The sequence below is a fragment of the Carica papaya genome, chromosome 5 (assembly GCF_054855325.1).
Source record: "Carica papaya isolate Zhongbai chromosome 5, ASM5485532v1, whole genome shotgun sequence".
Lineage (NCBI taxonomy): Eukaryota > Viridiplantae > Streptophyta > Magnoliopsida > Brassicales > Caricaceae > Carica > Carica papaya.
The window spans coordinates 28,337,747-28,363,350 of record NC_142313.1 but is presented as its reverse complement, the minus strand read 5'-3'; the positions used below and the strand labels follow the sequence as shown (position 1 = coordinate 28,363,350).

The following is a 25,604-nucleotide window of genomic DNA, read 5'->3' as shown; positions in this document are numbered from 1 at the left end:
TTCCTTGTGCGTGCACTCTGCATCTCTCCTTCTCGTTCTAATATCGATTAAAATGCCCCTTCTTCTTGACTCACATTTGCGTATAAACCAGTGGACCCTAGTTCCAGTCGCGCGTAACGTCGAACGACTCGTCTGAAAAAAAAAATAGTGCGTCAGGAGGACTTCCCAGGAGGTCACCCATCTGAGTACTACTCTCGCCCAAGCACACTTAACTGCGGAGTTTTAATGGGATACGGTGCATTAGTGCTGGTATGGTCGCAACTCTATAATTTTGCGCTGTAAATACATAAACTCCTTCTCCTTTCTTCCCCCTCCCGTTATTTGTTTCCTTTTGCGTGCGCACTGCACCTCTCGTTCTTGTTCAAATATCAAGTAAAATGCCACGGCGCCGTGACTCACATTTGCGAATAAATCTGCGGACCATAATTAAAGTCGCGCGTAACGTCGAATGGCACATCTGAAAAAAAAAAAATGGGTGCGACACGAGAACTTCCCAGGAGGTAACCCATCATTGTACTACTTTCACCAAAGCACACTTAACTGCGGAGTTCTGATGGGATCCAGTGCATTTGTGCTGGTGTGACAGCACCTGTTTAATTTCGTGCTGAAAATACATGCACTCCTTCTTCCCTCCCCCCCTCCCATCATTTGTTTCCTTGTGCGTTCACACTGCACCTCTCCATCTCGTTCTAATATCGATTAAAATGCCCCTGATTATTGACTAACATTTGCGTATAAACGAGCGGACCATAGTTCCAATCACGCGTAACGTCGAACGACCCATCTGAAAAAAAATTGTTGCGATACGAGGACTTCCCAAGAGGTCACCCATCCGAGTACTACTCTCGCCCAAGCACACTTAACTGCAGGGTTCTGATGGGATCCAGTGCATTAGCGCTGGTATGATGCCACTTGTTTAATTTTGCGCTTCAAATAGATACACTCCTCTTTTCTTCCTCATCCCGTCATTTGTTTCCTTGTGCGTGCGGACTGCACCTCCCGTACTCGTTCTAATATCAAGTAAAATGCCACGGCGCCGTGACTCACATTTGCGAATAAACCTGCGGACCATAAATCAAGTCCCGCATAACGTCGAAAGAATCATCTGCAAAAAGATGGGTGCAACACGAGTAGCTCCCAAGAAAATGGGTGAAATATAAGGACTTCGCAGGACGTCACCCATCCGAGTACTTTTCTCGCCCAAGCACCCTTAACTGCGGAGTTCTGATAGAATCTGTTGCATTAGTGCTGGTATGATCCCTCATGTTTCATTCTGCACTGCAAATACATACACTCTTTCTCCTCCCATCCCCCCTCCCGTCATTTGTTTCCTTGTGCGTGCACTATGCATCTCTCTTTCTTGTTCTAATATCAAGTAATATGCCCCGCCACCGTGACTCACCTCTGCAAATGAACCAGCGGTTTATAATTCCCTTCGAGAGTAACGTCGAACAACCCATCCGAAAAAAAATAGGTGCAACACGAGGGCTTCCCAGGTGGTCACCGATCCGAGTACTATTCTCGCCCAAGCACACTTAACTGCTGAGTTCTAATGGGATTCGGTGCATTTGTGCTGGTATGGTCGCAACTGTTTAATTTTGCGCTGTAAATACATAAACTTCTCCTTTCTTCCCCCTCCCGTCATTTGTTTCCTTGTGCGTGCGCATTGCACCTCTCGTTCTTGTTCAAATATCAAGTAAAATGCCACGGCGCCGTGACTCACATTTGCGAATAAATCTGCGGACCATAATTAAAGTAGCGCGTAACGTCGAACGGCACATCTGAAAAAAAGAAAATGGGTGCAACACGAGAACTTCTCAGGAGGTAACCCATCATTGTACTACTTTGGCCAAAGCACACTTAACTGCGGAGTTCTGATGGGATCCGGTGCATTAGTGCTGGTGTGACCGCACCTGTTTAATTTCGTGTTGAAAATACATACACTCCTTCTTCCCTCCCCCCCTCCCATCATTTGTTTCCTTGTGCGTTCACACTGCACCTCTCCTTATCGTTCGAATATCAATTAAAATGCCCCTGATTCTTAACTCACGTTTGCGAATAAACCAGCGGACCATAGTTCCAGTCGCGCGTAACGTCTAACGACCAATCGGAAAAACAATTGTTGCGATACGAGGACTTCCCAAGAGGTCACCCATCCGAGTACTACTCTCGCCCAAGCACACTTAACTGCAGAGTTCTGATGGGATCCAGTGCATTAGTGCTGGCATGATGCCACTTGTTTAATTTTGCACTTCAAATACATACACTCCTTCTCTGTTCTTCCTCCTCCCGTCATTTGTTTCGTTGTGCGTGCGCACTGCACCTCCCGTACTCCTTCTAATATCAAGTAAAATGCCACGGCACCGTGACTCACATTTGCGAATAAACCTGCGGACCATAAATCAAGTCGCGCGTAAAGTCGAAAGAATCATCTGCAAAAAGATGGGTGCAACACGAGGACCTCCTAAGAAAATGGGTGAAATATAAGGACTTCGCAGGAGGTCACCCATCCGAGTACTTTTCTCGCCCAAGCACCCTTAGCTGCGGAGGTCTGATAGAATCCGTTGCATTAGTGCTGGTATGATCCCTCATGTTTCATTCTGCACTGCAAAAACATACAGTCTTTCTCCTCCCATCCCCCATCCCGTCATTTGTTTTCTTGTGCGTGCACTCTGCATTTCTCTTTCTCGTTCTAATATCAAGTAATATGCCCCGGCACCGTGACTCATCTTTGTAAATGAACCAGCGGTTTATAATTCTATTCGCGCGTAACGTCTAACGACCCGTCTGAAAAAAAATTGGTGCGACACGAGGACTTTCCAAGAGGTCACCCATCCGAGTACTACTCTCTCCCAATCACACTTAACTGCGGACTTCTGATGGGATCCGGTGCATTAGTGCTGGTATGATCGCACCCGTTTAATTCCGCGCTGCAAATACAAAAACTCCTTCTCCTTTCTTCCCCCTCCAGCCATTTGTTTCCTTGTGCGTGCGCACTGCACCGCCCGTGCTCGTTCTAATATCAAGTAAAATGCTACGGTGCCGTGACTCACATTTACGAATAAACCTGATGACCATAATTCAAGTCGAGCATATCATCGAAAGAATCATCTGCAAAAAAATGGGTGCAACACGAGGACTTCCTAAGAAAATGGGTGAAATATAAGGACTTCGTAGGAGGTAACCCATGCTAGTACTACTCTCACCCAAGCACCCCTAACTTGCGGAGTTCTGATAGAATCCGTTGCATTGGTGCTGGTATGATCGCACCTGTTTCATTCTACGCTGCAAATACATACACTTTTTCTCCCTCCATCCCCCCTCCCGTCATTTGTTTCCTTGTGCGTTCACACTGCACCTCTCATTCTCGTTCTAATATCGATTAAAATGCCCCTACTTCTTGACTCACATTTGCGTATAAACCAGCAGACCCTTGTTCCAGTCGCGCGTAAAGTCGAACGACCCGTCTGAAAAAAAATTAGTGCGACACAAGAACTTCCCAAGAGGTCACCCATCCGAGTACTACTCTCGCCCAAGCACACTTAACTGCGGAATTCTGATGGGATCCGGTGCATTAATACTGGTATGATCGCACCTGTTTAATTTCGCGCTGCAAATACATAAACTCCTTCTCATTTCTTCCCCCTCCCGTCATTTGTTTCCTTGTGCGTACGCACTGCACCTCTCGTTGTCGTTCAAATATCATGTAAAATGCCACGGTGCCGTTACTCACATTTGCGAATAAATCTGCATACCGTAATTAAAGTCGCGCGTAACTTCGAACGGCACATCTAAAAAAAAGAAAATGTGTGCAACACGAGGACTTCACAAGAAAATGGGTGAAATATAAGGACTTCGCAGGAGGTAACCCATACTAGTACTACTCTCGCCCAAGCACCCTTACCTACAAAGTTCTGATAGAATCCGTTGCATTAGTGCTGGTATGATCGCACCTATTTCATTTCGTGCTGAAAATACATACACTCTTTCTCCTTCCCTCCCCCTCCCATCAATTGTTTCCTTGTGCGTTCACACTGCACCTCTCCTTCTAGTTCTAATATCGATTAAAATGCCCCTGCTTCTTGACTCACAATTGCATATAAACCAGCGGACCCCAGTTCCAGTCGCGCTAAACATCGAACGACCCGTATGAAAAAAAATTGGTGTGACACGAGGACTTTCTAAGAGGTCACCCATCCGAGTACTACTCTCTCCCAAGCACACTTAACTGCGGACTTCTGATGGGATCCGGTGCATTAGTGCTGGTATGATCGCACCCGTTTAATTCCGCGCTGCAAATACATAAACTCCTTCTCCTTTCTTCCCCCTCCCGTCATTTGTTTCCTTGTGCGTGCGCACTGCACCTCCCGTGCTCGTTCTAATATCAAGTAAAATGCTACGGTGCCGTGACTCACATTTGCGAATAAACCTGAGGACCATAATTCAAGTCGCGCATATCGTCGAAAGAATCATCTGCAAAAAAATGGGTGCAACACCAGGACATCCTAAGAAAATTGGTGAAATATAAGGACTTTGCAGGAGGTCACCCATCCTAGTGCTACTCTCGCCCAAGCACCCTTAACTTGCGAAGTTCTGATAGAATCCGTTGCACTGGTGCTGGTATGATTGCTCATGTTTCATTCTGCGCAGCAAATACATACACTTTTTCTCCCTCCATCCCCCCTCCCGTCATTTGTTTCCTTGTTCGTGCACTCTGCATCTCTCCATTTCGTTCTAATATCGATTAAAATGCCCCTGCTTCTTGACTCACATTTGCGTATGAACCAGGGGACCCTAGTTCCAGTCGCGCGTAACGTCGAACGACCCGTCTAAAAAAAAAATTAGTGCGATACGAGGACTTCCCAAGAGGTCACCCATCCGAGTACTACTCTCGCCCAAGAACACTTAACTGCGGAATTCTGATGGGATCCGGTGCATTAGTGCTGGTATGATCGCACCTGTTTAATTTTGCGCTGCAAATACATAAATTCCTTCCCCTTTTTTCCCCCTCCCGTAATTTGTTTCCTTGTGCGTGCGCACTGCACCTCTCGTTCTCGTTCAAATATCAAGTAAAATGCCACGGCGCCGTGACTCACATTTGCGAATAAACCTGAGGACCATAATTCAAGTCGCGCGTAACGTCAAAATAATCATTTGCAAAAAAATGGGTGCAACACGAGGACTTCACAAGAAAATGGGTGAAATATAAGGACTTCGCAGGAGGTAACCCATGCTAGTACTACTCTCGCCCAAGCACCCTTACCTACGGAGTTCCGATAGAATCCGTTGCATTAGTGCTGGTATGATCGCACCTGTTTCATTTTGCGCTGCAAATACATACACTCCTTCTCCTTTCTTCCCCCTCCCGTCATTTGTTTCCTTGTGCGTGCGCACTGCACCTCTCGTTCTCGTTCAAATATCAAGTAAAATGCCACGGCGCCGTGACTCACATTTGCGAATAAATCTGCGGACCATAATTAAAGTGGCGCGTAACGTCGAACGGCACATCTGAAAAAAAAAATGGGTGCAACACGAGAACTTCCCAGGAGGTAACCCATCATTGTACTACTTTCGCCAAAGCACACATAACTGCGGAGTTCTGATGGGATCCGGTGCATTTGTGCTGGTGTGACCGCACATGTTTAATTTCGTGCTGAAAATACATACACTCCTTCTTCCCTCCCCCCCTCCCATCATTTTTTTCCTTGTGTGTTCACACTACACCTCTCCTTCTCGTTCTAATATCGATTAAAATGCCCCTGATTCTTGACTCACATTTGCGTATAAACCAGCGGACCATAGTTCTAGTCGAGCGTAACGTCGAACGACCCATCTGAAAAAAAAATTGTTGCGATACGAGGACTTCCCGAGAGGTCACCCATCCGAGTACTACTCTCGCCCAAGCACACTTAACTGCAGAGTTCTGATGGGATCCAGTGCATTAGTGCGGGTATGATGCCACTTGTTTAATTTTGCGTTTCAAATACATACACTCTTTCTCTTTTCTTCCTTCTCCCGTCATTTGTTTCCTTGTGCGTGCGCACTGCACCTCCCGTACTCTTTCTAATATCAAGTAAAATGCCACGGCGCCGTGACTCACATTTGCGAATAAACCTGCGGACCATAAATCAAGTCGCCCGTAACATCGAATGAATCATCTGCAAAAAGATGGGTGCAACACGAGGATCTCCCAAGAAAATGGGCGAAATATAAGGACTTCGCAGGAGGTCACCCATCCGAGTACTTTTCTCGCCCAAGCACCCTTAACTGCGGAGTTCTGATAGAATCCGTTGCATTAGTACTGGTAAGATCGCACCTGTTTAAATTCGCGCTGCAAATACATACACTCCTTCTCCTTTCTTCCCCCTCCCGTCATTTGTTTCCTTGTGCGTTCACACTTCACTCTCATTCTCGTTCTAATATCGATTAAAATGCCCCGGCACCGTGACTCACCTTTGCAAATGAACCAGCGGTTTATAATTCCATTCGCGCGTAACGTCGAAAAACCCATCCGAAAAAAAATAGGTGCCACACGAGGGCTTCCCAAGTGGTCACCCATCCGAGTACTACTCTCGCCCCAGCAGACTTAACTGCGGAGTTCTGATGGGATCCGGGGCTATAGTGCTGGTAAGATCGCACCTGTTTAGTTTCGCGCTACAAATACATACACTCCTTCTCCTTTCTTCCCCCTCCCGTCATTTGTTTCCTTGTGCGTTCACACTTCACCTCTCATTCTCGTTCTAATATCGATTAAAATGCCCCTACTTCATGACTCACATTTGCGTATAAACCAGCAGACTCTAGTTCCAGACGCGCGTAACGTCGAACAACCCATCTGAAAAGAAATTTGTGCGACATGAGGACTTCCCAGGAGGTCACCCATCCGAGTACTAATCTCTCCCAAGCACACTTCACTGCGGAGTTCTGATGGGATCCGGTGCATTAGTGCTGGTATGATCCCATCTGTTTAATTTCGCACTGTTAATACATAAACTCATTCCCCTTTTTTCCCCCTCCCGTCATTTATTTCCTTGTGCGTGCGCACTGCACCTCCCGTTCTCGTTCTAATATCAAGTAAAATGCTACAGCGCCGTGACTCACATTTGTGAATAAACCTGAGGACCATAATTCAAGTCGCGTGTAACGTCGAAAGAATCATCTACAAAAAAATGGGTGCAACACGAGGACTTCACAAGAAAATGGGTCAAATATAAGGACTTCGCAGGATGTAACCCATGCTAGTACTACTCTCGCCCAAGCATCCTTACCTACGGAGTTCTGATAGAATCCGTTACATTTGTGCTGGTTTGATCGCACCTGTTTCATTTCGTGCTGAAAATACATACACTCCTTCTCCTTCCCTCCTTCTCCCATCAATTGTTTCCTTGTGCGTTCACACTGCACCTCTCCTTCTCGTTCGAATATCGATTAAAATGCCCCTGCTTCTTGACTCACATTTGCGTATAAACCAGCGGACACGAGTTCCAGTCGCACGTAACGTCGAACGACCCGTCTGAAAAAAAAATTATTGCGACACGAAGACTTCCCAGGAGGTCACCCATCCGAGTACTACTCTCGCCCAAGCACACTTAACTGCAGGGTTCTGATGGGATCCAGTGCATTAGTGCTTGTATGATGCCACTTGTTTAATTTTGCGCTTCAAATACATTTACTCCTTCTCTTTTCTTCCTCCTCCCATCATTTGTTTCCTTGTGCGTGCGCACTGCACCTCCCGTACTCGTTCTAATATCAAGTAAAATGCCACGGCGCTGTGACTCACATTTGCGAATAAACTTGCGGACGATAAATCAAGTCGCGCGTAACGTCGAAAGAATCTTCTGCAAAAAAATGGGTGCAACACGAGGACCTCCCAAGAAAATGGGTGAAATATAAGGACTTCGCAGGAGGTCACCCATCCGAGTACTTTTCTCGCCCAAGCACCCTTAACTGCGGAGTTCTGATAGAATCCGTTGCACTAGTGCTGGTATGATCCCTCATGTTTCATTCTGCACTGCAAATACATATACTCTTTCTCCTCCCATCCCCCCTCCCGTCATTTGTTTCCTTGTGCGTGCACTCTGCATCTCTCTTTCTCGTTCTAATATCAAGTAATATGCCCCGGCACCGTGACTCACCTTTGCAAATGAACCAGCGGTTTATAATTCCATTCGCACTTAACGTCGAACAATCCATCCGAAAAATAATAGGTGCAACACGAGGGCTTCGCAAGTGGTCACCCATCCGAGTACTACTCTCGCCCAAGCACATTTAACTGCGGAGTTCTGATGGGATCCGGAGCTTTAGTGCTGGTATGATCGCACCTGTTTAATTTCGCACTGCAAATACATACACTCCTTCTCCTTTCTTCCCCCGCCCGTCATTTGTTTCCTTGTGCGTTCACACTTCACCTCTCATTCTCGTTCTAATATCGATTAAAATGCCCCTGCTTCTTGACTCACAATTGCGTATAAACCAGCGGACCCTAGTTCCAAACGCGCGTAACGTCGAACAACCCGTCTGAAAAATAATTAGTGCGACACGAGGACTTCCCAGGAGGTCACCCATCCGAGTTCAAATCTCGCTCGAGCACACATAACTGCGGAGTTCTGATGGGATCTGGTGCATTAGTGTTGGTATGATCGCACCTGTTTAATTTCGCGCTGCAAATACATAAACTCATTCCCCTTTCTTCCCCCACCCGTTATTTGTTTCCTTGTGCGTGCGCACTGCACCTCCCGTTCTCGTTCTAATATTAAGTAAAATGCTACAGCGCCATCACTCACATTTGCGAATAAACCTGAGGACCATAATTCAAGTCGCGCGTAACGTCGAAAGAATCATCTGCAAAAAAATGGGTGCAACACGAGGACTTCACAAGAAAATTGGTAAAATAGAAAGACTTCGCAGGAGGTAACCCATGCTAGTACTACTCTCGCCCAAGCACCCTTACCTACGGAGTTCTGATAGAATCCGTTGCATTAGTGCTGGTATGATCGCACCTGTTTCATTTCGTGCTGAAAATACATGCACTCCTTCTCCTTCCCTCCCCCACCCATCAATTGTTTCCTTGTGCGTGCACTCTGCATCTCTCCTTCTCGTTCTAATATCGATTAAAATGCCCCTGCTTCTTGACTCACATTTGCGTATAAACTAGCGGATCATAGTTCCAGTCGCACGTAACGTCGAACGACCAATCTGAAAAAAAATTGGTGCAACACAAGGACTTCCCAGGAGGTCACCAATCCGAGTACTAATCTCGCCCAAGCACACTTCACTGCGGAGTTCTGATGGGATCCGGTGCATTAATGCTGGTATGATCGCACCTGTTTAATTTTGCGTTGTAAATACATAAACTCATTCCCCTTTCTTCCCCCTCCCGTCATTTGTTTCCTTGTGCGTGCGCACTGCACCTCCCGTTCTCGTTCTAATATCAAGTAAAATGCTACAGCGCCGTGACTCACATTTGCGAATAAACCTGAGGACCATAATTCAAGTCGCGCGTAACGTCGAAAGAATCATCTGCAAAAAAATGGGCGCAACACGAGGACTTCCCAAGTGGTCACCCATCTGAGTACTACTCTCGACCAAGCACACTTAACTGCAGAGTTATGATGGGATCTGTTGCATTAGTGCTGGTATGATCGCACCTGATTAATTTCGCGCTGCAAATACATAAACTCCGTCTCCTTTATTCTCCCTCCCGTCATTTGATTCCTTGTGCGTGCACTCTGCATCTCTGTTTCTCGTTTTAATAAAAAGTAATATGCCCTGGCACCGTGACTCACCTTTGCAAATGAACCAGCGGTTTATAATTCCATTCGCGCGTAACGTCGAACAACCCATCCAAAAAAAATAGGTGCAACAGAGGGCTTCCCAGGTGGTCACCCATCCGAGTACTACTCTCGCCAAAGCACACTTAACTGCAGAGTTCTGATGGGATTCGGTGCATTAGTACTTGTATGATCGAACCTGTTTAATTTCGCGCTGCAAATACATAAACTCCTTCTCCTTTCTTCCCCCTCCCGTCATTTCTTTCCTTGTGCCTGCGCACTGCACCTCTCGTTCTTGTTCTAATATCGATTAAAATGCCCCTACTTCTTGACTCACATTTGCGTATAAACCAGTGGACCCTAGTTCCAGTAGCGCGTAACGTCGAATTTTCCGTCTGAAAAAAAAAATTAGTGCGACACGAGGACTTCCCAGGAGGTCACCCATCCGAGTACTAATCTCGCCCAAGCACACTTCACTGCGGAGTTCTGAAGGGATCCGGTGCATTAGTGCTGGTATGATTGCACTTGTTTAATTTTGCGCTGCAAATACATAAACTCATTCCCCTTTCTTCCCCCTCCCGTCATTTGTTTCCTTGTGCGTGCGCACTGCAACTCCCGTTCTCGTTCTAATATCAAGTAAAATGCTACAGCGCCGTGACTCACATTTGCGAATAAACCTGAGGACCATAATTCAAGTCGCGCGTAACGTCGAAAGAATCATCTGCAAAAAAATGGGTGCAACACGAGGACTTCCCAAGTGGTCACCCATCTGAGTGCTACTCTCGCCCAAGCACACTTAACTGCGGAATTATGATGGGATCTGTTGCATTAGTGCTGGTATGATCACACCTGATTAATTTCGCACTGCAAATACATAAACTCCTTCTCCTTTCTTCCCCCTCCCGTCATTTGATTCCTTGTGCGTGAACTCTGCATCTCTCTTTCTCGTTCTAATATCAAGTAATATGCCCTGGCACCGTGACTCACCTTTGCAAATGAACCAGCGATTTATAATTCCATTCGCGCGTAACGTCGAACAACCCATCCGAAAAAAAATAGGTGCAACATGAGGGCTTCCCAAGTGGTCACCCATCCGAGTACTACTCTCGCCCAAGCACACCTAACTGCGGAGTTCTGATGGGATCCGAGGCTTTAGTGCTGGTATGATCGCACCTATTTAATTTCGCGCTGCGAATACATACACTCCTTCTCCTTTCTTCCCCCTCCTGTTAATTGTTTCCTTGTGCGTTCACACTTCACCTCTCATTCTCGTTATAATATCGATTAAAATGCCCCTGCTTCTTGACTCACATTTGCGTATAAACCAGCGGACCCTAGTTCCAGACGCGCGTAACCTCGAACGACCCCTCTGAAAAAAAATTGGTGCGACACGACGACTTCCCAAGAGGTCACCCATCCGAGTACTAATCTCTCCCAAGCACACTTCACTGTGGAGTTCTGATGGGATCCGGTGAATTAATGCTGGTATAATCGCACCTGTTTAATTTCGCGCTGAAAATACATAAACTCATTCCCCTTTCTTCCCCCTCCCGTCATTTGTTTCCTTATGCGTGCGCACTGCACCTCCCGTTCTCGTTCTAATATCAAGTAAAATGCTACAGCGCCATGACTCACATTTGCGAATAAACCTGAGGACCATAATTCAAGTCGCGCGTAACGTCGAAAGAATCATCTGCAAAAAAATGGGTGCAACACGAGGACTTCATAAGAAAATGGGTGAAATATAAGGACTTTGCAGGAGGTAACCCATGCTAGTACTACTCTCGCCCAAGCACCCTTACCTACGGAGTTCTGATAGAATTCGTTGCATTAGTGCTGGTATGATCGCACATATTTCATTTCGCGCTGCAAATACATAAACTCCTTCCCCTTTCTTCCCCCTCCCGTCATTTCTTTCTTTGTGCGTGCGCACTGCACCTCCCGTTCTCGTTCTAATATCAAGTAAATAGCTACAGCGCCGTTACTCACATTTGCGAATAAACCTGAGGACCATAATTCAAGTCGCGCGTAACGTCGAAAGAATCATCTACAAAAAAATGGGTGCAACAAGAGGACTTCACAAGAAAATGGGTGAAATATAAGGACTTCGCATGAGGTAACCCATGCTAGTACTACTCTCGCCCAAGCACCCTTACATACGTAGTTCTGATAGAATCAGTTGCATTAGTGCTGGTATGATCGCACCAGTTTAATTTCGCGCTGCAAATACATAAATTCCATCTCCTTTCTTTCCCCTCTCGTCATTTGTTTCCTTGTGCGTGCGCACTGCACCTCTCGTTCTCGTTCAAATATCAAGTAAAATGCCACGGCCTCGTGACTCACATTTGCGAATAAATCTGCAGACCATAATTAAAGTCGTGCGTAACGTCGAACGGCACATCTGAAAAAAAAAATGGGTGCAACACGAGAACTTCCCAGGAGGTAACCCATCATTGTACTACTTTCGCCAAAGCACACTTAACTGCGGAGTTCTGATGGGATCCGGTGCATTAGTGTTGGTGTGACCGCACCTGTTTAATTTCGTGCTGAAAATACATACACTCCTTCTTCCCTCCCCCCCTCCCATCATTTGTTTCCTTGTGCGTTCACACTGCACCTCTCCTTCTCGTTCGAATATTGATTAAAATGCCCCTGATTCTTGACTCACATTTGCGTATAAACCAGCGGACCATAGTTCCAGTCCCGCGTAACGTCGAACGACCCATCGGAAAAAAAATTATTACGATACGAGGACTTCCCAAGAGGTCACCAATCCGAGTACTACTCTCGCCCAAGCATGCTTAACTACAGAGTTCTGATGGGATCAAGTGCATTAGTGCTGGTATGATGCCACTTGTTTAATTTTGCGCTTCAAATACATACACTCCTATTTTCTTCCTCCTCCCGTCATTTATTTCCTTGTGCGTGCGCACTGCACCTCCCATACTCGTTCTAATATCAAGTAAAATGCCACGGCGCCGTGACTCACATTTGCGAATAAACCTGCGGACCATAAAGCAAGTCGCGCGTAACGTCGAAAGAATCATCTGCAAAAAGATGGGTGCAACACGAGGACCTCACAAGAAAATGGGTGAAATATAAGGACTTCGCAGGAGGTCAACCATCCGAGTACTTTTCTCGCCCAAGCACCCTTAACTGCGGAGTTCTGATAGAATCCGTTGCATTAGTGCTGGTATGATCCCTCATGCTTCATTCTGCACTGCAAATACATACACTCTTTCTCCTCCCATCCCCCCACCCGTCATTTGTTTCCTTGTGCGTGCACTCTGCACCTCTCTTTCTCGTTCTAATATCACGTAATATGCCCCGGCACCGTGACTCACCTTTGCAAATGAACCAGCGGTTTATAATTCCATTCGCGCATAATGTCGAACAACCCATCCGAGAAAAAAAAGGTGCAACACGAGGGCTTCCCAAGTGGTCACCCATCCGAGTACTACTCTCGCCCAAGCACACCTAACTGCGGAGTTCTGATGGGATCCGGGGCTTTAGTGCTGGTATGATCGCACCTGTTTAATTCTGCGATGCAAATACATACACTCCTTCTCCTTTCTTCCCCCTCCGTCATTTGTTTCCTTGTGCGTTCACACTTCATCTCTCCTTCTCGTTCTAATATCGATTAAAATGCCCCTGCTTCTTGACTCACATTTGCGTATAAACCAGCGGACCCTAGTTCCAGACTCGCGTAACGTCGAACGACCCGTCTGAAAAAAAATTGGTGCGACACGAGGACTTTCCAGGAGGTCACCCAACCGAGTACTAATCTCGCCCAAGCACACTTAACTGCGGAGTTCTGATGGGATCCAGTGCATTAGTGCTGGTATGATCGCACCTGTTTAATTTCGCGCTGCAAATACATAAATTCTATCTCCTTCCTCCCCCCTCCCGTCACTTGTTTCCAAGTGCGTGCGCACTGCACCTCTCGTTCTCGTTCAAATATCAAGTACAATGCCACGGCGCAGTGACTCACATTTGCGAATAAATCTGCGGACCATAATTAAAGTCGCGCGTAACGTCGAACGGCACATCTGAAAAAAAGAAAATGGGTGCAACACGAGAACTTCCCACGAGGTAAACCATCATTGTACTACTTTCACCAAAGCACACTTAACTGCAGAGTTCTGATGGAATCCGGTGCATTTGTGCTGGTATGATCGCACCTGTTAATTTTTGCGCTACAAATACATAAACTCATTCCCCTTTCTTCCTCCTCCCGTCATTTGTTTCCTTGTGCGTGCACTCTGCATCCATCCTTCTCGTTCTAATATCGATTAAAATGCCCCTGCTTCTTGACTCACATTTGCGTATAAACCAGTGGACCCTAGTTCCAGTCGCGCGTAACGTCGAACGACCCGTCTGAAAAAAAAATTAGTGCGACACGAGGACTTCCCAGGAGGTCACCCATCCGAGTACTACTCTCGCCCAAGCACACTTAACTGCGGAGTTCTGATGGGATCCGGTGCATTAGTGCTGGTATGATCGCACCTGTTTAATTTTGCGCTGCAAATACATAAATTCTATCTCCTTCCTTCCCCCTCCCGTCACTTGTTTCCAAGTGCGTGCGCACTGCACCTCTCGTTCTCGTTCAAATATCAAGTACAATGACACGGCGCCGTGACTCACATTTGCGAATAAATCTGCGAACCATAATTAAAGTCGCGCGTAACGTCGAACGACACATCTGAAAAAAAGAAAATGGGTGCAACACGAGAACTTCCCACGAGGTAACCCATCATTGTACTACTTTCACCAAAGCACACTTAACTGCGGAGTTCTGATGGGATCTGGTGCATTAGTGCTGGTATGATCGCACCTGTTTAATTTCGCGCTGCAAATACATAAATTCTATCTCCTTCCTTCCCCCTCCCGTCACTTGTTTCCAAGTGCGTGCGCACTGCACCTCTCGTTCTCGTTCAAATATCAAGTACAATGACACGGCGCCGTGACTCACATTTGCGAATAAATCTGCGGACCATAATTAAAGTCGCGCGTAACGTCGAACGGCACATCTGAAAAAAAGAAAATGGGTGCAACACGAGAACTTCCCACGAGGTAACCCATCATTGTACTACTTTCACCAAAGCACACTTAACTGCGTAGTTCTGATGGGATCCAGTGCATTTGTGATGGTATGATCGCACCTGTTAAATTTTGAGCTGCAAATACATAAACTCATTCCCCTTTCTTCCTCCTCCCGTCATTTGTTTCCTTGTGCGTGCACTCTGCATCCATCCTTCTCGTTCTAATATCGATTAAAATGCCCCTGCTTCTTGACTCACATTTGCGTATAAACCAGTGGACCCTAGTTCAAGTCGCGCGTAACGTCGAACGTCCCGTCTGAAAAAAAAAATTAGTGCGACACGAGGACTTCCCAGGAGGTCACCCATCCGAGTACTACTCTCACCCAAGCGCACTTAACTGCGGAGTTCTGATGGGATCCAGTGCATTAGTGCTGGTATGATCGCACCTGTTTAATTTCGCGCTGCATATACATCAATTCTATCTCCTTCCTTCCCCCTCCCGTCACTTGTTTCCAAGTGCGTGCGCACTGCACCTCTCGTTATCGTTCAAATATCAAGTACAATGCCACGGCGCCGTCACTCACATTTGCGAATAAATCTGCGGACCATAATTAAAGTCGCGCGTAACGTCGAACGGCACATCTGAAAAAAAGAAAATGGGTGCAACACGAGAACTTCCCACGAGGTAACCCATCATTGTACTACTTTCACCAAAGCACACTTAACTGCGGAGTTCTGATGGGATCCGGTGCATTTGTGCTGGAATGATCGCACCTGTTAAATTTTGCGCTGCAAATACATAAACTCATTCCCCTTTCTTCCTCCTCCCGTCATTAGTTTCCTTGTGCGTGCACTCTGCATCCATCCTTCTCGTTCTAATATCGATTAAAATGTCCCTGCTTCTTGACTCACATTTGCGTATAAACCAGTGGACCCTAGTTCCAGTCGCGCGTAACGTCGAACGACCCGTCTGAAAAAAAAATTAGTGCGACACGAGGACTTCCCAGGAGGTCACCCATCCGAGTACTACTCTCGCCCAAGCACACTTAACTGGAGTTCTGATGGGATCCGGTGCATTAATGCTGGTATGATCGCACCTGTTTAATTTTGCGCTGCAAATTCATAAATTCTATCTCCTTCCTCCCCCCTCCCGTCACTTGTTTCCAAGTGCGTGCGCACTGCACCTCTCGTTCTCGTTCAAATATCAAGTACAATGCGACGGCGCCGTGACTCACATTTGCGAATAAATCTGCGGACCATAATTAAAGTCGCGCGTAACGTCGAACGGCACATCTGAAAAAAAGAAAATGGGTCCAACACGAGAACTTCCCACGAGGTAACCCATCATTGTACTACTTTCACCAAAGCACACTTAACTGCGGAGTTCTGATGGGATCCGGTGCATTTGTGCTGGTATGATCGCACCAGTTAAATTTTGCGCTGCTAATACATAAACTCATTCCCCTTTCTTCCTCCTCCCGTCATTTGTTTCCTTGTGCGTGCACTCTGCATCCATCCTTCTCGTTCTAATATCGATTAAAATGCCCTTGCTTCTTGACTCACATTTGCGTATAAACTAGTGGACCCTAGTTCCAGTCGCGCGTAACGTCGAACGACCCGTCTGAAAAAAAAATTAGTGCGACACGAGGACTTCCCAGGAGGTCACCCATCCGAGTACTACTCTCGCCCAAGCACACTAAACTGCGGAGTTCTGATGGGATCCATTGCATTAGTGCTGGTATGATCGCATCTGTTTAATTTCGCGCTGCAAGTACATCAATTCTATCTCCTTCCTCCCCCCTCCCGTCACTTGTTTCCAAGTGCGTGCGCACTGCACCTCTCGTTCTCGTTCAAATATCAAGTACAATGCCACGGCGCCGTGACTCACATTTGCGAATAAATCTGCGGACCATAATTAAAGTCGCGCGTAACGTCGAACGGCACATCTGAAAAAAAGAAAATGGGTGCAACGCGAGAACTTCCCACGAGGTAACCCATCATTGTACTACTTTCACCAAAGCACACTTAACTGCGGAGTTCTGATGGGATCCGGTGCATTAGTGCTGGTATGATCGCACCTGTTAAATTTTGCGCTGCAAATACATAAACTCATTCCCCTTTCTTCCTCCTCCCGTCATTTGTTTCCTTGTGCGTGCACTCTGCATCCATCATTCTCGTTCTAATATCGATTAAAATGCCCTTGCTTCTTGACTCACATTTGCGTATAAACCAGTGGACCCTAGTTCCAGTCGCGCGTAACGTCGAACGACCCGTCTGAAAAAAAAAATTAGTGCGACACGAGGACTTCCCAGGAGGTCACCCATCCGAGTACTACTCTCGCCCAAGCACACTTAACTGCGGAGTTCTGATGGGATCCGGTGCATTAGTGCTGGTATGATCGCACCTGTTTAATTTCGCGCTGCAAGTACATCAATTCTATCTCCTTCCTCCCCCCTCGCGTCACTTGTTTCCAAGTGCGTGCGCACTGCACCTCTCGTTCTCGTTCAAATATCAAGTACAACGCCACGGCGCCGTGACTCACATTTGCGAATAAATCTGCGGACCATAATTAAAGTCGCGCGTAACGTCGAACGGCACATCTGAAAAAAAGAAAATGGGTGCAACACGAGAACTTCCCACGAGGTAACCCATCATTGTACTACTTTCACCAAAGCACACTTAACTGCGGAGTTCTGATGGGATCCGGTGCATTTGTGCTGGTATGATCGCACCTGTTAAATTTTGCGCTGCAAATACATAAACTCATTCCCCTTTCTTCCTCCTCCCGTCATTTGTTTCCTTGATCGTGCACTCTGCATCCATCCTTCTCGTTCTAATATCGATTAAAATGCCCTTGCTTCTTGACTCACATTTGCGTATAAACCAGTGGACCCTAGTTCCAGTCGCGCGTAACGTCGAACGACCCGTCTGAAAAAAAAATTAGTGCGACACGAGGACTTCCCAGGAGGTCACCCATCCGAGTACTACTCTCGCCCAAGCACACTTGACTGCGGAGTTCTGATGGGATCCGGTGCATTAGTGCTGGTATGATCGCACCTGTTTAATTTTGCGCTGCAAATACATAAATTCTATCTCCTTCCTTCCCCCTCCCGTCACTTGTTTCCAAGTGCGTGCGCACTGCACCTCTCGTTCTCGTTCAAATATCAAGTACAATGACACGGCGCCGTGACTCACATTTGCGAATAAATCTGCGAACCATAATTAAAGTCGCGCGTAACGTCGAACGACACATCTGAAAAAAAAAAAATGGGTGCAACACGAGAACTTCCCACGAGGTAACCCATCATTGTACTACTTTCACCAAAGCACACTTAACTGCGGAGTTCTGATGGGATCTGGTGCATTAGTGCTGGTATGATCGCACCTGTTTAATTTCGCGCTGCAAATACATAAATTCTATCTCCTTCCTTCCCCCTCCCGTCACTTGTTTCCAAGTGCGTGCGCACTGCACCTCTCGTTCTCGTTCAAATATCAAGTACAATGCCACGGCGCTGTGACTCACATTTGCGAATAAATCTGCGGACCATAATTAAAGTCGCGCGTAACGTCGAACGGCACATCTGAAAAAAAGAAAATGGGTGCAACACGAGAACTTCCCACGAGGTAACCCATCATTGTACTACTTTCACCAAAGCACACTTAACTGCGGAGTTCTGATGGGATCCGGTGCATTTGTGCTGGTATGATCGCACCTGTTAAATTTCGCGCTGCAAATACATAAACTCATTCCCCTTTCTTCCTCCTCCCGTCATTTGTTTCCTTGTGCGTGCACTCTGCATCCATCCTTCTCGTTCTAATATCGATTAAAATGCCCCTGCTTCTTGACTCACATTTGCGTATAAACCAGTGACCTAGTTCCAGTCGCGCGTAACGTTGAACGACCCGTCTGAAAAAAAAATTAGTGCGACACGAGGACTTCCCAGGAGGTCACCCATCCGAGTACTACTCTCGCCCAAGCACACTTAACTGCGGAGTTCTGATGGGATACGGTTCATTAGTGCTGGTAAGATCGTAAGTGTGCTTGGGCGAGAGTAGTACTCGGATGGGTGACCTCTTGGGAACTCCTCGTATGGCAATAATTTTTTTTCAGATGGGTCGTTCGACGTTACGCTCGACTGGAACTATAGTCCGCTGGTTTATACGCAAATGTGAGTCAAGAATCAGGGGCATTTTAATCGATATTAGAACGAGAAGTAGAGGTGCAGTGTGAACGCACAAAGAAACAAATGATGGGAGGGGGGAGGGAAGAAGGAGTGTATGTATTTTCAGCACGAAATTAAACATGTGCGGTCACACAAGCACAAATGCACCGGATCCCATCAGAACTCCGCAGTTATGTGTGCTTTGGCGAAAGTAGTACAATGATGGGTTACCTCCTGGGAAGTTCTCGTGTTGCACCAATTTTTTTTTTTCAGATGTGCCGTTCGACGTTACGCGCGACTTTAATTATGGTCCGCAGATTTATTCGCAAATGTGAGTCACGGCGCCGTGGCATTTTACTTGATATTTGAACGAGAACGAGAGGTACAGTGCGCACGCACAAGAAAACAAATGACGGGAGGGGGAAGAAAGGAGAAGGACTTTATGTATTTGCAGCGCCGAATTAAACGAGTGGCATCATACCAGCACTGATGCACTGGATCCCATCAGAACTCTGCAGTTAAGTGTGCTTGGGCGTGAGTAGTACTCGGATGGGTGACCTCTTGGGAAATCCTCGTGTCGCAACAATTTTTTTTCAGATGGGTCGTTCGACGTTACGCGCGACTGGAACTATGGTCCACTGGTTTATACGCAAATGTGAGTCAAGAATCAGGGGCATTTTAATCGATATTAGAACGAGAAGGAGAGGTGTAGTGTGAATGCACAAGGAAACAAATGATGGGAGGGGGGGAGGGAAGAAGGAGTGTATGTATTTTCAGCACGAAATTAAACAAGTGCGGTCAAACCAGCACAAATGCACCGGATCCCATCAGAACTCCATAGTTAAGTGTGCTTTGGCGAAAGTAGTACAATGATGGGTTACCTCCTAGGAAGTTCTCGTGTTGCACCAATTTTCTTTTTTTCAGATGTGCCGTTCGACGTTACGCGCGACTTTAATTATGGTCCGTAGATTTATTCGCAAATGCGAGTCACGGCACTGTGGCATTTTACTTGATATTTGAACGAGAACGAGAGGTGCAGTGCGCACACACAAGGAAACAAATGACGGGAGGGGGAAGAAAGGAGAAGGAGTGTATATTTTTGCAGCGCGAAATGAAACGAGTGCGATCATTCCAGCACTAATGCAACAGATTCTATCAGAACTCCGTAGGTAAGGGTGCTTGGGCGAGAGTAGTACTAGCATGGGTTACCTCCTGCGAAGTCCTTATATTTCACCCATTTTCTTGTGAAGTCCTCGTGTTGCACCCATTTTTTTACAGATGATTCTTTCGACATTACGCGCGACTTGAATTATGGTCCTCAGGTTTATTCGCAAATGTGAGTCACAGCGCTGTAGCATTTTATTTGATATAAGAACGAGAACGGGAGGTGCAGTGCGCACGCACAAGGAAACAAATGACGGGAGGAGGAAGAAAGGGGAATGAGTTTATGTATTTGCAGTGAAAATTAAACTGGTGCGATCATACCAGCACTAATGTACCGGATCCCATCAGAACTCTGCAGTGAAGTGTGCTTGGGCGAGATTAGTACTCGGATGGGTGACCTCCTGGGAAGTCCTCATGTCGCACCAATTTTTTTTTCGGACGGATCGTTCGACACTACGCACGTTTGGAACTAGGGTCCGCTGGTTTATACGCAAATGTGAGTCAAGAATCAGGGGCATTTTAATCGATATTAGAACGAGAATGAGAGGTGAAGTGTGAACGCACAAGGAAACAAATGACGGGAGGGGGAAGAAAGGAGAAGGAGTGTATGTATTTGCAGCGCGAAATTAAACAGGTGCGATCACACCAGCACTAAAGCTACGGATCCCATCAGAACTACGCAGTTAAGTGTGCTTGGGCGAGAGTAGTACTCGGATGGGTGACCACTTGGGAAGCCCTCGTTTTGCACCTATTTTTTTTCGGATGGGTTGTTCGACGTTACGCGCGAATGGAATTATAAACCGTTGGTTCATTTGCAAATGTGAGTCACGGTGCTGGGGCATATTACTTGATATTAGAACGAGAAAGAGAGATGCAGAGTGCACGCACAAGGAAACAAATGACGGGAGGGGAGATGGAAGAAGAAAGAGTGTATGTATTTGCAGTGCAGAATGAAACATGAGGGATCAACCAGCACTAATGCAACGGATTCTATCAGAACTCCGCAATTAAGGGTGCTTGGGCGAGAAAAGTACTCGGATGGGTGACCTCCTGCGAAGTCCTTATATTTCACCCATTTTCTTGGGAGGTCCTCGTGTTGCACCCATCTTTTTGTAGATGATTCTTTCCACGTTACGCGCGACTTGATTTATGGTCCGCAGATTTATTCGCAAATGTGAGTCACGGCGCCGTGGCATTTTACTTGATATTAGAACGAGTACGGGAGGTGCAGTGCGCACGCACAAGGAAACAAATGACGGGATGAAGAAGAAAAGAGAATGAGTGTATGTATTTGAAGCACAAAATTAAACAAGTGGCATCATACCAGCACTACTGCACTGGATCCCATCAGAACTCTGCAATTAAGTGTGCTTGGGCGAGAGTAGTACTTGGATGGGTGACCTCTTGGGAAGTCCTCGTATTGCAACAATTTTTTTTCAGATGGGTCGTTCGACGTTACGCGTGACTAGAACTATGGTCCGCTGGTTTATACGCAAATGTGAATCAAGAATCAGGGGCATTTTAATCGATATTAGAACGAGAAGGAGAGGTGCAGTGTGAACGCACAAGGAAACAAAAGATGGGAGGGGGGAGGGAAGAAGGAGTGTATGTATTTTCAGCACGAAATTAAACAGGTGCGGTCACACTAGCACAAATGCACCGGATCCCATCAGAACTACGTAGTTAAGTGTGCTTTGGCGTAAGTAGTACAATGATGGGTTACCTCCTGGGAAGTTCTCGTGTTGCACCCATTTTCTTTTTTTCAGATGTGCCATTCGACGTTACGCACGACTTTAATATGGTTCGCAGATTTATTCGCAAATGTGAGTCACGGCGCCGTGGCATTTTACTTGATATTTGAACGAGAACGAGAGGTACAGTGCGCACGCACAAGGAAACAATTGACGGGAGAGGAAGAAAGGAGAAGGAGTTTATGTATTTGCAGTGCGAAATTAAACAGGTGCGATCATACCATCACTAATGCACCGGATCCCATCAGAACTCCGCAATTAAGTGTGCTTGGGCGAAAGTAGACTCGGATGGGTGACCTCCTGGGAAGTCCTCGTGTCGCACTAATTTTTTTTCAGACGGGTCGTTCGACGTTACGCGCAACTGGAACTATTGTCCACTTGTTTATACGCAAATGTGAGTCAAGAAGCAGGGGCATATTAATCGATATTAGAACGAGAAAAAGAGGTGCAGTGTGAACGCACAAGGAAACAAATGATGGGAGGGGGGAGGGAAGGAGAAAGAGTGTATGTATTTTCAGCACGAAATTAAACAGGTGCTATCACACCAGCACAAATATACCGAATCCCATCAGAACTCCGCAGTTAAGTGTGCTTTGGCAAAAGTAGTACAAGGATGGGTTACCTCCTGGGAAGTTCTCGTGTTGCACCCATTTTTTTTTCAGATGTGCCATTCGACGTTACGCACGACTTTAATTATAGTACGCAGATTTATTCGAAAATGTGAGTCACTGCGCCGTGGCATTTTACTTGATATTTATACGAGAACGAGAGGTGCAGTGCACACGCACAAGGAAACAAATGACGAGAAGGGGAAGAAAGGAGAAGGAGTGTACGTATTTGCAGTGCGAAATTAAATAGGTGCCATCATACCAGCACTAATGCACTGTATCCCATCAGAACTTAGCAGTTAAGTGTGCTTGGGCAGGAGTAGTACTCGGATTGGTGACCTCCTGGGAAGTCCTCGTGTTGCACCCATTTTTTTTCGGATGGATCGTTCGACGTTACGCGCGAATGCAATTATAAGCCGCTGGTTCATTCGCAAAGGTGAGTCACGATGCCAGGGCATTTTACTTGATATTAGAACAAGAAGGAGAGATGCAGAGTGCACGCACAAGGAAACAAATGACAGGAGAGGGGATGGAGGGAGAAAGAGTGTATGTATTTGCAGCGTAGAATGAAACATGAGCGATCATACCAGCACCAATGCAACGGATTCTATCAGAACTCCGCAAGTTAAGGGTGCTTGGGCGAGAGTAGAACTAGGATGGGTAACCTCATGCGAAGTCCTTATATCTCACCTATTATCTTAGGAAGTCCTCGTGTTGCACCCATTTTTTTACAGATGATTCTTTCGACGTTACGCACGACTTGAATTATGGTCCTCAGGTTTATTCGCCAATGTGAGTCACGGCACCGTAGCATTTTACTTGATATTAGAACGAGGACAGGAGGTGCAGTGCGCACGCACAAGAAAACAAATGACGGGAGAGGGAAGAAAGGAAAAGGAATTTATGTATTTGCAGCGCGGAATTAAACGAGTGCGATCATACCAGCACTAATGCACCGGATCCTATCAGAACTCTGCAGTTAAGTATGCTTGGGCGAGAGTAGTACTCGGATGGGTGACCTCTTGGGAAGTCCTCGTGTCGCACCAATTTTTTTTCAGACGGGTCGTTCGACGTTACGCGCGACTGGTACTAGGGTCCGCTGGTTTATACACAAATGTGAGTCAAGAAGCAAGGGCATTTTAATCGATATTAGAACGAGAAGAAGAGGTGCAGTGTGAACGCACAAGGAAACAATTGATGGGAGGGGGAGGGAAGGAGAAGGAGTGTATGTATTTTCAGCACGAAATGAAACAGGTGCGATCATACCAGCACTAATGCAACGGATTCTATCAGAACTCCGTAGGTAAGGGTGCTTTGGCGAGAGTAGTACTAGCATGGGTTACCTCCTGCGAAGTCCTTATATTTCACCCATTTTTTTGTGAAGTCCTCGTGTTGCACCCATTTTTTTGCAAATGATTCTTTCGACGTTACGCGCGACTTGAATTATGGTTCTCAGGTTTATTCGCAAATGTGAGTCACGATGCCGTGACATTTTACTTGATATTAGAACGAAAACGGGAGGTGGAGTGCGTACGCACAAGGAAACAAATGACAGGAAGGGGAAGAAAGGGGAATGAGTATATGTATTTGCAGCACGAAATTAAACAGGTGCGATCATACCAGCACTAATGCACCGGATCCCATCAGAACTCCGCTGTTATGTGTGCTTGGGCGAGATTAGTACTCGGATGGGTGACCTCCTGGGAAGTACTCGTGTCGCACCAATTTTTTTTCAGACGGGTCGTTCGACGTTACGCACGTCTGGAACTAGAGTCCGCTGGTTTATACGCAAATGTGAGTCAAGAAACAGGGGAATTTTAATCGATATTAGAACGAGAATGAGAGGTAAAGTGTGAACGCACAAGGAAACAAATGACAGGAAGGGGAAGAAAGGAGAAGGAGTGTATGTATTTGCAGCGTGAAATTAAACAGGTGCGATCATACCAGCACTAAAGCTTCGGATCCCATCAGAACTCCGCAGTTAAGTGTACTTGGGCGGGAGTAGTACTCGGATGGGTGACCACTTGGGAAGCCCTCGTGTTGCACCAATTTTTTTTTTCGGATGGGTTGTTCAACGTTACGCGCGAATGGAATTATAAACCGCTGGTTCATTTGCAAAGGTGAGTCACGGTGCCGGGGCATATTACTTGATATTAGAACGAGAAAGAGAGATGCAGAGTGCACACACAAGGAAACAAAAGACGGGAGGGGGGATGGGAGGAGAAAGAGTTTATGTATTTGCAGTGCAGAATGAAACATGAGGGATCATACCAGCACTAATGCAAAGGATTCTATCAGAACTCCGCAGTTAAGGGTGCTTGGGCGAGAAAAGTACTCGGATGGGTGACCTCCTGCGAAGTCCTTATATATATCACCCATTTTCTTGGGAGGTCCTCGTGTTGCACCAATCTTTTTGCAGATGATTCTTTCGACGTTACGCGCGACTTGATTTATGGTCCGCAGGTTTATTCGCAAATGTGATTCACGGCACCGTGGCATTTTACTTGATATTAGAACGAGTACGGGAGGTGCAGTGCGCACGCACAAGGAAACAAATGACGGGAGGAGGAAGAAAAGAGAAGGAGTGTATGTATTTGAAGCGCAAAACTCAACAAGTGGCATCATACTAGCACTAATGCACTGGATCCCATCAGAACTCTGCAGTTAAGTGTGCTTGGGCGAGAGTAGTACTCGGATGGGTGACCTCTTGGGAAGTCCTCGTATCGCAATAATTTTTTTTCAGATGGGTCGTTCGACGTTACGCGCGACTGGAACTATGGTCCGCTGGTTTATACGCAAATGTGAGTCAAGAATCAGGGGCATTATAATCGATATTAGAACGAGAAGGAGAGGTGCAGTGTGAACGCACAAGGAGACAAATGATGGGAGGGGGGGAGGGAAGAAGGAGTGTATTTATTTTCAGTACAAAATTAAACAGGTGTGGTCACACCAGCACAAATGCACCGGATCCCATCAGAACTCAACAGTTAACTGTGCTTTGGCGAAAGTATTACAAGGATGGGTTACCTCCTGGGAAGTTCTCGTGCTGCACCCATTTTTTTTTCAGATGTGCCGTTCGACGTTATGCGCGACTTTAATTATGGTC

General features: G+C 46.4%; 5 non-coding genes and 52 pseudogenes across 5 annotated transcripts; 15 read left to right on the top strand and 42 right to left on the bottom strand.

The window, feature by feature from the left end:
- Positions 1-144: 144 nt before the first annotated feature.
- On the bottom strand, positions 145-263 carry LOC148258762 (5S ribosomal RNA; annotated as a pseudogene).
- Positions 264-472: 209 nt separating this feature from the next.
- On the bottom strand, positions 473-591 carry LOC148258761 (5S ribosomal RNA; annotated as a pseudogene).
- A 204-nt stretch (positions 592-795) lies between these two features.
- Positions 796-913, bottom strand: LOC148258760 (5S ribosomal RNA; annotated as a pseudogene).
- A 558-nt stretch (positions 914-1,471) lies between these two features.
- LOC148258759 (5S ribosomal RNA) lies at positions 1,472-1,590 on the bottom strand (annotated as a pseudogene).
- A 206-nt stretch (positions 1,591-1,796) lies between these two features.
- Positions 1,797-1,915, bottom strand: LOC148258758 (5S ribosomal RNA; annotated as a pseudogene).
- A 204-nt stretch (positions 1,916-2,119) lies between these two features.
- LOC148258757 (5S ribosomal RNA) lies at positions 2,120-2,237 on the bottom strand (annotated as a pseudogene).
- Positions 2,238-2,798: 561 nt separating this feature from the next.
- LOC148258756 (5S ribosomal RNA) lies at positions 2,799-2,917 on the bottom strand (annotated as a pseudogene).
- A 561-nt stretch (positions 2,918-3,478) lies between these two features.
- On the bottom strand, positions 3,479-3,597 carry LOC148258755 (5S ribosomal RNA; annotated as a pseudogene).
- Positions 3,598-4,160: 563 nt separating this feature from the next.
- LOC148258754 (5S ribosomal RNA) lies at positions 4,161-4,279 on the bottom strand (annotated as a pseudogene).
- Positions 4,280-4,841: 562 nt separating this feature from the next.
- LOC148258753 (5S ribosomal RNA) lies at positions 4,842-4,960 on the bottom strand (annotated as a pseudogene).
- Positions 4,961-5,521: 561 nt separating this feature from the next.
- On the bottom strand, positions 5,522-5,640 carry LOC148258752 (5S ribosomal RNA; annotated as a pseudogene).
- Positions 5,641-5,845: 205 nt separating this feature from the next.
- On the bottom strand, positions 5,846-5,963 carry LOC148258751 (5S ribosomal RNA; annotated as a pseudogene).
- A 559-nt stretch (positions 5,964-6,522) lies between these two features.
- Positions 6,523-6,641, bottom strand: LOC148258750 (5S ribosomal RNA; annotated as a pseudogene).
- Positions 6,642-6,846: 205 nt separating this feature from the next.
- Positions 6,847-6,965, bottom strand: LOC148258749 (5S ribosomal RNA; annotated as a pseudogene).
- Positions 6,966-8,204: 1,239 nt separating this feature from the next.
- Positions 8,205-8,323, bottom strand: LOC148258748 (5S ribosomal RNA). The gene has a single exon (XR_015821101.1). It is a non-coding gene; the product is annotated as a 5S ribosomal RNA (ribosomal RNA).
- A 205-nt stretch (positions 8,324-8,528) lies between these two features.
- On the bottom strand, positions 8,529-8,647 carry LOC148258747 (5S ribosomal RNA; annotated as a pseudogene).
- A 559-nt stretch (positions 8,648-9,206) lies between these two features.
- On the bottom strand, positions 9,207-9,325 carry LOC148258746 (5S ribosomal RNA; annotated as a pseudogene).
- A 205-nt stretch (positions 9,326-9,530) lies between these two features.
- Positions 9,531-9,649, bottom strand: LOC148258745 (5S ribosomal RNA; annotated as a pseudogene).
- Positions 9,650-9,853: 204 nt separating this feature from the next.
- On the bottom strand, positions 9,854-9,971 carry LOC148258744 (5S ribosomal RNA; annotated as a pseudogene).
- Positions 9,972-10,178: 207 nt separating this feature from the next.
- LOC148258743 (5S ribosomal RNA) lies at positions 10,179-10,297 on the bottom strand (annotated as a pseudogene).
- A 205-nt stretch (positions 10,298-10,502) lies between these two features.
- On the bottom strand, positions 10,503-10,621 carry LOC148258742 (5S ribosomal RNA; annotated as a pseudogene).
- A 205-nt stretch (positions 10,622-10,826) lies between these two features.
- LOC148258741 (5S ribosomal RNA) lies at positions 10,827-10,945 on the bottom strand (annotated as a pseudogene).
- A 205-nt stretch (positions 10,946-11,150) lies between these two features.
- On the bottom strand, positions 11,151-11,269 carry LOC148258740 (5S ribosomal RNA; annotated as a pseudogene).
- A 915-nt stretch (positions 11,270-12,184) lies between these two features.
- On the bottom strand, positions 12,185-12,303 carry LOC148258739 (5S ribosomal RNA; annotated as a pseudogene).
- Positions 12,304-13,183: 880 nt separating this feature from the next.
- LOC148258738 (5S ribosomal RNA) lies at positions 13,184-13,302 on the bottom strand. The gene has a single exon (XR_015819929.1). It is a non-coding gene; the product is annotated as a 5S ribosomal RNA (ribosomal RNA).
- Positions 13,303-13,506: 204 nt separating this feature from the next.
- On the bottom strand, positions 13,507-13,625 carry LOC148258737 (5S ribosomal RNA; annotated as a pseudogene).
- Positions 13,626-13,834: 209 nt separating this feature from the next.
- Positions 13,835-13,953, bottom strand: LOC148258736 (5S ribosomal RNA; annotated as a pseudogene).
- A 206-nt stretch (positions 13,954-14,159) lies between these two features.
- LOC148258735 (5S ribosomal RNA) lies at positions 14,160-14,278 on the bottom strand. The gene has a single exon (XR_015820682.1). It is a non-coding gene; the product is annotated as a 5S ribosomal RNA (ribosomal RNA).
- A 209-nt stretch (positions 14,279-14,487) lies between these two features.
- LOC148258734 (5S ribosomal RNA) lies at positions 14,488-14,606 on the bottom strand (annotated as a pseudogene).
- A 209-nt stretch (positions 14,607-14,815) lies between these two features.
- LOC148258733 (5S ribosomal RNA) lies at positions 14,816-14,934 on the bottom strand (annotated as a pseudogene).
- A 207-nt stretch (positions 14,935-15,141) lies between these two features.
- LOC148258732 (5S ribosomal RNA) lies at positions 15,142-15,260 on the bottom strand (annotated as a pseudogene).
- A 209-nt stretch (positions 15,261-15,469) lies between these two features.
- On the bottom strand, positions 15,470-15,588 carry LOC148258731 (5S ribosomal RNA; annotated as a pseudogene).
- Positions 15,589-15,794: 206 nt separating this feature from the next.
- Positions 15,795-15,911, bottom strand: LOC148258730 (5S ribosomal RNA; annotated as a pseudogene).
- Positions 15,912-16,120: 209 nt separating this feature from the next.
- Positions 16,121-16,239, bottom strand: LOC148258729 (5S ribosomal RNA; annotated as a pseudogene).
- Positions 16,240-16,445: 206 nt separating this feature from the next.
- LOC148258728 (5S ribosomal RNA) lies at positions 16,446-16,564 on the bottom strand (annotated as a pseudogene).
- A 209-nt stretch (positions 16,565-16,773) lies between these two features.
- LOC148258727 (5S ribosomal RNA) lies at positions 16,774-16,892 on the bottom strand (annotated as a pseudogene).
- A 207-nt stretch (positions 16,893-17,099) lies between these two features.
- Positions 17,100-17,218, bottom strand: LOC148258726 (5S ribosomal RNA). Its single transcript, XR_015820670.1, has one exon. It is a non-coding gene; the product is annotated as a 5S ribosomal RNA (ribosomal RNA).
- Positions 17,219-17,427: 209 nt separating this feature from the next.
- LOC148258725 (5S ribosomal RNA) lies at positions 17,428-17,546 on the bottom strand (annotated as a pseudogene).
- A 206-nt stretch (positions 17,547-17,752) lies between these two features.
- Positions 17,753-17,871, bottom strand: LOC148258724 (5S ribosomal RNA). Its single transcript, XR_015821089.1, has one exon. It is a non-coding gene; the product is annotated as a 5S ribosomal RNA (ribosomal RNA).
- Positions 17,872-18,080: 209 nt separating this feature from the next.
- Positions 18,081-18,199, bottom strand: LOC148258723 (5S ribosomal RNA; annotated as a pseudogene).
- A 209-nt stretch (positions 18,200-18,408) lies between these two features.
- On the bottom strand, positions 18,409-18,527 carry LOC148258722 (5S ribosomal RNA; annotated as a pseudogene).
- Positions 18,528-18,731: 204 nt separating this feature from the next.
- LOC148258721 (5S ribosomal RNA) lies at positions 18,732-18,850 on the bottom strand (annotated as a pseudogene).
- Positions 18,851-19,115: 265 nt separating this feature from the next.
- On the top strand, positions 19,116-19,234 carry LOC148258720 (5S ribosomal RNA; annotated as a pseudogene).
- A 209-nt stretch (positions 19,235-19,443) lies between these two features.
- LOC148258719 (5S ribosomal RNA) lies at positions 19,444-19,561 on the top strand (annotated as a pseudogene).
- A 204-nt stretch (positions 19,562-19,765) lies between these two features.
- LOC148258718 (5S ribosomal RNA) lies at positions 19,766-19,884 on the top strand (annotated as a pseudogene).
- Positions 19,885-20,446: 562 nt separating this feature from the next.
- LOC148258717 (5S ribosomal RNA) lies at positions 20,447-20,565 on the top strand (annotated as a pseudogene).
- A 206-nt stretch (positions 20,566-20,771) lies between these two features.
- LOC148258716 (5S ribosomal RNA) lies at positions 20,772-20,890 on the top strand (annotated as a pseudogene).
- A 560-nt stretch (positions 20,891-21,450) lies between these two features.
- On the top strand, positions 21,451-21,568 carry LOC148258715 (5S ribosomal RNA; annotated as a pseudogene).
- Positions 21,569-21,771: 203 nt separating this feature from the next.
- Positions 21,772-21,890, top strand: LOC148258714 (5S ribosomal RNA; annotated as a pseudogene).
- Positions 21,891-22,097: 207 nt separating this feature from the next.
- Positions 22,098-22,215, top strand: LOC148258713 (5S ribosomal RNA; annotated as a pseudogene).
- Positions 22,216-22,421: 206 nt separating this feature from the next.
- LOC148258712 (5S ribosomal RNA) lies at positions 22,422-22,540 on the top strand (annotated as a pseudogene).
- A 206-nt stretch (positions 22,541-22,746) lies between these two features.
- On the top strand, positions 22,747-22,865 carry LOC148258711 (5S ribosomal RNA; annotated as a pseudogene).
- Positions 22,866-23,426: 561 nt separating this feature from the next.
- On the top strand, positions 23,427-23,545 carry LOC148258710 (5S ribosomal RNA; annotated as a pseudogene).
- A 559-nt stretch (positions 23,546-24,104) lies between these two features.
- LOC148258709 (5S ribosomal RNA) lies at positions 24,105-24,223 on the top strand (annotated as a pseudogene).
- A 205-nt stretch (positions 24,224-24,428) lies between these two features.
- LOC148258708 (5S ribosomal RNA) lies at positions 24,429-24,547 on the top strand (annotated as a pseudogene).
- Positions 24,548-25,112: 565 nt separating this feature from the next.
- Positions 25,113-25,230, top strand: LOC148258707 (5S ribosomal RNA; annotated as a pseudogene).
- A 204-nt stretch (positions 25,231-25,434) lies between these two features.
- LOC148258706 (5S ribosomal RNA) lies at positions 25,435-25,553 on the top strand (annotated as a pseudogene).
- Positions 25,554-25,604: the final 51 nt, after the last annotated feature.